This window comes from Stenella coeruleoalba (genome assembly GCF_951394435.1).
Source record: "Stenella coeruleoalba genome assembly, chromosome: 16".
NCBI lineage: Eukaryota > Metazoa > Chordata > Mammalia > Artiodactyla > Delphinidae > Stenella > Stenella coeruleoalba.
The window spans coordinates 44,084,618-44,094,346 of NC_137162.1; the positions used below are offsets into that span (position 1 = coordinate 44,084,618).

Below are 9,729 nucleotides of genomic sequence, written 5' to 3' on the forward strand. Positions count from 1 at the left end.
ACTCTTTAACATGTTAATTATCGTTATTTTACACTCCCTGTCTGATAATTCCAACATTTGTGTTGTATCTGAGTCTGGTTCTGATTATTACTTTGTCTCTTCTTCGTGTGTTTTTTATTACTTTTTGGTATGTATTGCAATTGTTTTTTGAGAGCTGGACATGTATCTGGTGATAGAACTGAGGTAAATAAATTTTTAGTGTGAGGATTTGTGTTAGTCTGGCTAGGAGTTGGGCTGTGTTTAATGTTTGTTGTAGCTGTAGGCGCCAGAGCCTTCAAATTCCTTTAGTGTCCTTGTTTTTGACTTCCCTAGATCACTGGTTTTTCAGCTTTGGTGTCTCATACCTAGAGGGCTTATTAAAACACTGTTCACTAAGTCCCATGCCCAGAGTATCTGTTTCTGTAGATGCCTTAATCTAATGCTGCATAAGAAAGCACTGCAATATTTCACAGCTTAAAGGCAACATGAAACACTTATTGTCTCACGTAGGGGTCTCATGAGGCTGCAGCCATCTGAAGGCTTGACTGGGGCTGGAGGATTGGCTTCTGTGATGGCTCACTCACATGGCTAGCAAATTAGTATTGATGTTTGACAGGAGACCTCATTTTTTTCCCCATGTAGACTTCTCCATAGGGCTGCTTGAGTGTCCTCATGATATGGCCGCTGGCTTTACCCAGAGAAAGTGATCCATGAAAGAACAAAGTGGAAGCAGCAGTGTTCTTCTGTGACTTGGCTTCATTGGTCATACTCTGTTATTTCTGCAAGATTCTATTGGTTACAGAGGTCAGCCCTATTTAATGTGGGAGAGGATTGTACAAGGGCATTGGGGTAGGAGGTGATGACCATCTTGGACACTGGCTATCATAGTAGGTCTGGAATGGGGCTTGAGAATTTTGCATTTCTAACAAGTTCCCAGCTGATGCTGATGTTGTTGACTTATGGACCACACTTTGAGAACACTGCCCCAGGGAGTACCCAAGAAAAGCTGTTGGAATGTGGGAAGGAATTATTAGCATATCGATGTTCAGATATTTGTGTTTTAAAAATAAGAATGAGATTTCATGTACATATAAAGATATAAATAGCCATACTGGATGAGTGCTCAAACTTTAATTAAGGGGTAAATGATCAAATGTTTTGAAACCCTTAGGCTGGAGGACATATCCACAATAACTTGTAATCTTGCTTATAATCTTGCTCTTAATTATGTCTGTGAGGCTTTATCTTAATACATCTCAAACCCTTTTCTCCTACTGTATAGTTCCATTAACTTATCAAGTATTCTTTTTTTTTTGAGCCATGTGTTTTCAAATTTATCAAGTATTTTTTAATGCTTCCATGCCTTTTTTTGTGTCGTTGGCCCATATTTATAAAGAATATGTGATTCATGTGTCAAGACTTAATACTTTACTCCTCCATAAAACTCAACCTGATAATACAAAATAAAACTTAACATTTCTTCCCCCTTTGCAACTACCCATTTACCTTTCAGAGACTTTTTATCATTGCTTCTATAAAATTTATTGCAGATATTTATGTTTAAATATGTTTTCTGACCTGAATATAAACTCCTTGAGAGCAGGATTAACCTTTTATTTTTCTTTGTATTCCCAGAAATTGGGACAGTTCCTGGAACACTGGCAGGAACTCCTATGCTCTTTGTATGAATTAAGAAATTAATACACTGGCCAGACCTTATACCATGATTCCTCATTTTCCCACAACATATAGTACTGAGAGAAGGGATCCTACATTGCATTTTCTCTTCAACTATTAATTGTGAACATGACCAGGTGTTAGATCCCCAACATATTGCATGCTATTCAGTTCTGGTCACTGTAGATTGAACACAGATGTGCTGTTTCAGGGGCCAGTGTCATTTGAGGATGTGAGTATGGGCTTCACTCAGGAGGAGTGGCAGCACCTGGACCCTGCTCAGAGGACCCTGGACAGGGACATGATGCTGGAGAACTATAGCCACCTCATCTCAGTGGGTAGGGATTGTATAATTTGTAACTCCAAACAATATTTGTTTCCTTTTTAGCTGCTGATATAGGTGGTTTCTTTGTAGAGATTAATAATTTATAGATTTGAAATTCAGGAGTCAAAGGTGATCCCTTTCGGGCACTACAAAGAACACTTGTGTTCTCTTCCCCAGTGAAATGTTCCAGTGGATTTATTTTCGTGCAGGCTAACTTTGTCCTCCTTTAAAGGTCCTGAACCTCAGGCCACCTGGTCCAAGTCCTGTGTCATTTTCCATTCACAAGGTATTGTGTTACCAAACCAGAGGTGATTTTCAAATTGGAGCAAGGAGAAGAGCCATGGATGTTAGAGGAAGAGTCCCAAAGTCAGAGCCACCCAGGTGAGTTAGCATAGACTTTACTGTAACCTGGGAGAAACTGGATCCCAGGGAGTTAGTTCAGATGTTGGCATGTTTGAGATTTTTTAGGAAATTTTTTTTAGAGTTAATAGAACTTTGGAAGTGACCAAGAATAATTGGCCTTCGTGCCTCAGATACATATATCACCCTGGCGGATAAGAGCTAAATGGTTTCTTTTTGGGTTTTCTTCCAAAAATCCAATCCTTGCCTCTCTCATTTTAAATATTTGTTATTCTTTCTACATCAATTTCATTTGTCATCTTTTAATCATATATTATGTATTAATTCACTAAGTATTAATTTGACATCTACCATATGCCAGGTTTGTCTGTGTGCTGGGGTTGCAACTGCTAACAATATAATGACTGCATTTTAGTGGCAAAAGAGAATGAAATGTGGTACTCTTTATGAAAGTGATCAGGAAAGAGCCTCTTTAAGATCAATATTATAATTAACACAGATCTGAATGGAGGGGGCCAGTGGATTTTGAATATTCCAGCCAGATGGTATACCCTGTGCCATGAACTTGAGGCCGGAGTGTTTAGTGTCTGCAGAACAGGATAGCATTTGCCAGGGTGAATAGAGATCAGAGAGTTAGAGATGATATCAGAGAGGTAGTTGGTGCCAGTATTTGGCTTTACTGGCTATCGAAAGCTCCTTAATTCCTTTTTTTTTTAAGATTTATTTATTATTTATTTATTTAATTTTGTTTTTGCTGCATCAGGTCTTATTTGTGGCACGCAGGATCTTTATTGAGGCGCGTGGGATCTTTCATTGTGGTGTGTGGGCTCTTTGTTGTTGTGCACAGGCCTCTCTCTAGTTGTGGCGGTGGGTTTTCTCTTCTCTAGGTGTGGCTTGCAGGCTCCAGGACGCATGGCCTCTGTAGTTGTGGCGCGCAGGTTCCAGAGTGCATGGGCTCTGTAGTTTGCAGCATGCAGGCTCTAGTTGAGGTGCGTGAGCTCAGTAGTTGTGGCACGCAGGCACATTGTGGCATGTTGCCCCACAGCATGTGGGATCTTAGTTCCCTGACCAGGGATTGAACCCGCATCCCCTGCATTGGAAGGTGGATTCTTTACCACTGGACCACCAGGGAAGTCCTGAAAGCTCCTTAATTCTAATTGAGATGGAGTCATTGGAAGGTTTTGAGCAAAGGAGCACATGTTCTGATTTGCTTCATGTATACCCCTGGCTGCTCTACAGTGGAAATGTTGACAGAGGGGGTGGGGAGGAGGGATGAGTAAAGTCAAGGAGAGCAGTTAGCAGTTCTCCATGTGAGGGATTGTGGTGCCTTAATACCGGCTTGGAAATAGAAAGTAAAGTGACATGATTGGATTCTTGATGTATTTTGAAGTTGTAGCCAAAACAGGATTTGTTGTTAGATTGGATTATGGGTATGAGAAAAAGAATAATCAAGAGAAAAACTGAAAGGTTTTTTTTCCTGAGGCGCTAGATGTCTGGTAGTACCTTTAACTCAGACAGGGGAACTTGAACAGAAGCAGTTCTGGGAGGAAACAAGTAAAGATATGGGTACGTTTATACAAATATTATCTGTATAAATTACAGATGATCCCCAAATTACAGTGATTCAACTCATGATTTTTTGACTTCATGGGTTCAAAAGCAATACCCATTCACTGGAAATTGTACTTTGAAGTTTGATCTTTTCCCTGGGCCAGCGATATGTGGTGGTAAGATACTCTCTTGTGATGCTGGGTAGCAGCAGTGAGCCATAGCTTCCAGTCAGCCACATGACCATGAGGGTGAACAACCTTACAACCATCCTGTACCCATACAACTGTTAGTACAGTATTCAGTGAACTGCATGAGATATTCAACGCTATTATAAAATAGGCTTTGCATTAGATGATTTTGCCCAACTCTAGGCTGATGTAAATGTTCTGGGCACGTTTAAGGTAGGCTAGTCTAAGCTATGAGGTCAGTAGATTAGGGGTATTATATGCATTTTTGACTTTTGATATTGCCAAGTTACAATAGGTTTATGGGGACATAACCTCATTGTAAGGCAAGGAAGATCTGTAGTAGCAATGTTCTGTTGAGTATACAAACAACAAAAATAAAATATTGAAAAACAATAGCATGTAAATAATTTATCAGTTGACCAGACTGGTGTTCTAAAATCCTTTTATTTTTTAGAAGTGTTGTTGAGTTAAATATGAATGGTAAAATTTAATGAGTAAATGCTAGCAGAAAGTAATGTATAACTTCTAAACTTTTGAAGGTAAGAAAATAGAAAAGAAAAAATATACATATATTAGATCAGACCAAAAAAGAACAATGAAAGAGAGGGGAAAAGCAGTAAAAATTAGAATAAGTGGAAACTGTAAGTGAAATGAAGGAAACCAACCTAGATATTTTAGTAATTACAATACATTCAAAAGGACTAAAACCTCTTGTTAAAAGACAGATATTGTCAATTTGGATTTTTTACAAATATAGGTATATGGTGTTTGAAAAGTACATATGTAATATAAAAAGAAATAATGGACTGTATTCCATTATTGGAATGTAGAAAGGAATAGTGATATACTTCAAATATTAAACAAAATAGAATATTAACCCTTGGTATACCATCAGGGATCCAGTGTACCCAATTTTTGTTTTTGAATTTCTTTTTGAAACAGTTCTAATTATTTGCAAGGGTTGTTGTTTTATGACTTTCATAATTTCTTATAAATTAAAATAAAATTTTAACTTGAATGAACAAAGAGAAAATTTACTTATATTTTTAAATGGAATAAAACTCAGTTTATCTTGCAATTTCCACATGGGTGACTTGGTCCCATTTATAAATCTAAGAAATATGGGATTGTTGTGATCTTATTTTAAAGTATTTTGAAATGTTTTGCTACTTTATCCCCCTAGCAATTATTCCAACATTACTCATCAGTTATGTTCAATACTGCTAAAATACACTAAAATATAAGAAAATGAATGATGGAATTTCTTGGAAGGATAATGCAATAGTGAGGTAAATCCTCACCATTATATCATCCTTCAGTTTTCTTATTCAGTTCTCTGAAGTATTGCTTCAGCTGTAATGAAGGGATGAAAGAAATCTGGAGACCTTATTTGTTGTTTCTTTTTTTTTTTTTTTAATTTATTTATTTGTTTGTTTATTTATTTTTGGCCTCCTTGGGTCTTCGCTGTTGCAAGCGGGCTTTCTTTAGTTGGGGTGAGCGGGGGCTACTCTTCGTTACGGTGCACAGGTTTCTCATTGCGGTGGCCTCTCGTTGCAGAGCCTGGGCTCTAGGCGTGGGGGCTTCAGTAGTTGCGGCACGCGGACTCAGTAGTTGTGGCTCGTGGGCTCTAGAGCTCAGGCTCAGCAGTTGTGGCGCACGGGCCCAGCTGCCCCGCGGCATGTGGGATCTTCCTGGACCAGGGCTCGAACCCGCGTCCCCCGCACCGGCAGGCAGATTCTCAACCACTGTGCCACCAGAGAAGCCCCTGTTGTTTCTTTTTAAAATTTTATTTATTTATTTTTTGGCTGCATTGGGTCTTTGTTGCTACATGCGGGCTTTCTCTAGTCGCAGCTAGCAGCTGCGCGGGCTTCTCTTGTTGCAGAGCATGGGCTCTAGGCATGCAGCCTTCAGTAGTTGTGGCTTGTGGGTTCAGTAGTTGTGGTGCATGGGCTTAGTTGCTCCATGGCACGTGGAATCTTCCTGGACCAGGGATTGAACCCATGTCCCCTGCATTGACAGGTGGATTCTTAACCGCTGCACTGCCAGGGAAGTCCCCCTTATTTGTTCTTTCTTTCTTTCTTTAGATTTCATTGAATATAGTTGAGAATTTAGAATTTTTATTTTCTGCCTTTAATTGCAAAGGGCAGAAAATTGACATAAGGATACTTTCCACAATTATTAGACAAATCAGAAGATGAGTGTAAAGAGATAGGGAAAAGTACTCTAGACCCTAATAACGGTGGATAATTGATTGTATAAGTGAAATTCAGACTGTAAGTTTTTTTTTAATAAATTTTATTTATTTATTTAATTTATTTTTGGCTGCATTGGGTCTTTGTTGCTGCACACAGGCTTTCTCTAGATGTGGCGAGTGGGGGTTACTCTTGGTTGTGGCACACGGCCTTCTCATTGCGGTGGCTTCTCTTGTTGCGGAGCACAGGCTCTAGGCACGTGGGCTTCAGTAGTTGTGGCTTGCAGGCTCTAGAGCGTAGGCTCAGTAGTTGTGGCGCACAGGCTTAGTTGCTCCGCAGCATGTGGGATCTTCCTGGACCAGGGCTCAAACCTGTGTCCCCTGCATTGGCAGGCAGATTCTTAGCCACTGCACCACCAGGGAAGTCCCCAGACTGTAAGTTTTAGATGATATGCTAGATGAATAAAGATGTGCCTCTGATCCTGTTGTAAGAATAGCCTGAATGTATACTTCATTTAGGCACTACTATTCATTGTGAATCCCCATGAGAATGCAAATATAGCCTAGGCAATAGTTTTCCTTAATGAAAATGAGTACTTTCTGAAATTTAATTTGGTGGTGTTATGTGGAATAGAAAAGAGGAGGATGAGGTTGTAAGCATGTACATTAGTGAGGCTCTTGCTTTGATAACGACTAGGCCCTGATTTAATTGTTCCGAGTCTAATTGTTCCTTGATATCTCCCCTTACCATCATTGTCTATTAATTTTCCTTGTGATTCTACTTAATATTTGTTGAGTTGTTAGGCTGATTCTATTACCTGTAAGTTCCCCACCCCAAGATTAAGCAGTCATTCAAACATTTTAAATTTATTGTTTGTGTTTATTTCGAATTCTCTATTTTTGAATGTCACAGTTAAATTCAGGTATAATTGGCATACAACATTTTAGTGTCAGGTGTACAATGTAATGATTTGATATTTGTATATATTGCAAAATGATCACCACACTAAACCTTTTTGAAGTGTCAAATTATTGCATTTTGTCGCCAGATTCCCCATTTTTCACTACTGCAAGTTATTTATTTATTTTTCAAACCTAGAGGAGCAAGGCAGTATGCCCTTGAGATTACTTTCATAGCAAATGACTGGGCTAGAATAAGACATATGAATATGTCTTCTCTTCATAAGAAATATATTAACATGTATAAACTATGGCAAATTATTTTCATTTCTATACTTCTGCATAGTTGACCTGATGGAGAAGAACCAGGAAAAGGAAGACCAGCATTGGTGGAAAGTTGATTTTGTCAACAACAAAACACTGACTAAAGAGAGAAATAGTGTATTAGGAAAAGCATTTTCTCTGGGTACAAACTCTATTTTATCAAGAAAAATACCTGGTAAATATGACTCATATGGAATGAATTTGGATTCTCTTTCAGAACTAATCATTAGTAATAGACACTCCTTTGTAAGGCAGCCTTATGAGTTTAATACACATGGGAAATTACTCCTCTGTACAAAGCACAGGTCATTCTAGAGAGAAATCTTTAGAATATGATAGAACTGGAAAAGCCATTAGTCAAAATAAGGACATATTTCAGCATCAAGATACTCAAACTCTGAAGCTTTCTTCTGAATATAGTGAATGTGGGAAAGCCTTCAATGAGGGGGCAACTTTCATTACCCATAAGAGAGCAAGCTTATGGGAGAAGCCCTATGGAGGTAATGAACATGTCAAAGCCTTTTCTGATAGACCAACATTCATCAGGGAACTCATACAAGGGAGAATCACTATGAATTGAATGATTGTGGGAGGTGGTCTGTTGGTGAGAAGTCAACTTTAAATAAGCACTATGGAGTTATCATGGGGAAGAGATACTGTGAGTGTATTGAAAGTGAATAGTTTCAGAAAGAAGTCACTCCTTCAGCGAATTTATAAAGGAGAGAAAACCTTTAACTGTTATGAAGATTGGGAAGTATTCTGCAAGAACCCAAATTTCTTGCAGCATCAAGAAACACATATAGGGAAAGAAGTCTATAAAATTAATCAGTGTGCTACTGCATTTTACAAGAAGCCAAAGCTTCCTACATATCAGAAAACAGATGTAAGAGAAAAACTCTATGAATGTAGTGAATGTGGCAAAACCTTCAGCCATAAGTCATCTCTCATCCTACATCAGAGGGTACACAGAGGGGAGAAATGCTATGAATGCACCAAATGTGGGAAAACCTTTGGGTATAGGTCAGGCCTCGCAGTACATCAGAGAACACACACAGGGGAGAAACCCTGTGAATGTAATGAATGTGGAAAAAATTTCTGTGAGAAGTCAAATCTCCATGTACATCAGCGAACACACAGAGGGGAGAAACCCTATGAGTGTAATGAATGTCAGAAAGCCTTCAGTGATAGGTCAGCTCTCACAGTACCTAAGGGAATACATACCGGGGAGAAACCCTATGAATGTAAGGAATTTCTCCCAGAAGTCAAACTTCATTAATCATCAGAGGACTCACACAGGAGAGAAACCCTATGGATGTCACAAATGTGGAAAATCCTTCTCTGTGAAGTTGAAACTGAGGGAACATCAGAGAACACACACAGGAGAGAAGCCTTATAAATGTAATGAGTGTGGGAAAACTTTCTACCATAAATCATCCCTCACAGTACATCAGAGAACCCACACAGGGGAGAAACCCTATGAATGTAACCAATGTGGGAAAACCTTCTACCAGAGTCATTCCTCACAACACATCAGAGAACACACTAGGGAGAAACAGTACAGGTGTAATGGAACCTTTCACCAGCATCTCGATTTCAGTAAACAGCAGAGAAACAGCACTAAGAAGAAACCCCTGTCAACATCCTGAAACCTTCACCCTCTTGTTGGACTCATTGCATAGCAGAAACAACCTGGGACTGAGGTGGGGGACCCAGTATATATGAGAAACCTTTTGCCTAGAAGTGACATTTCATTGAGTAACAAATAATATTTGATAACTTTATTAATATTTTGAAGATGTTACAGTGTCAAAAAAAGTTTAAAAAGGAGGCCTTTTGCAGAATATGTATAAGTATGCTATGTAGAGAAACTTTTCATGATAGGTTTGCTTATTGGAATGCAGCATTGTAGGAAGTATATGTATATTTGCTTAATAACTCATAAAGTTTTTATTTCATAATTTTAATATGAATATGAAGTGTATAAGTTGTCCCATACTTAATACCTATGTAATTTTTTGTTTTAATTGAAATTTTTATTGAGATAATTGTAAATTGTAAGATGCAGTTGTAAGAAGTAATACAGAGAGACCTCATGTACCCTGTACCCTGTTTCCCCCAATGGTAACATCTTGTAAAAATACAGTACAAGTATCAGCCAGGATAATGACATTATTGATATAATCCACCAATTAGTTCAGAATTTCTCAATTTTATTTGTACTCATTTATGTGTAG

The 9,729-nt window shown here is 38.5% G+C and overlaps 1 pseudogene across 1 annotated transcript; it reads left to right on the forward strand.

Annotated features, from left to right (window-relative positions):
* Positions 1 to 716: 716 nt before the first annotated feature.
* On the forward strand, positions 717 to 8,075 carry LOC307175465 (putative zinc finger protein 487; annotated as a pseudogene). The gene is made up of 3 exons (XR_013831785.1): positions 717 to 783; positions 1,868 to 2,012; positions 7,518 to 8,075. The product of XR_013831785.1 is annotated as a putative zinc finger protein 487 (transcript).
* Positions 8,076 to 9,729: the final 1,654 nt, after the last annotated feature.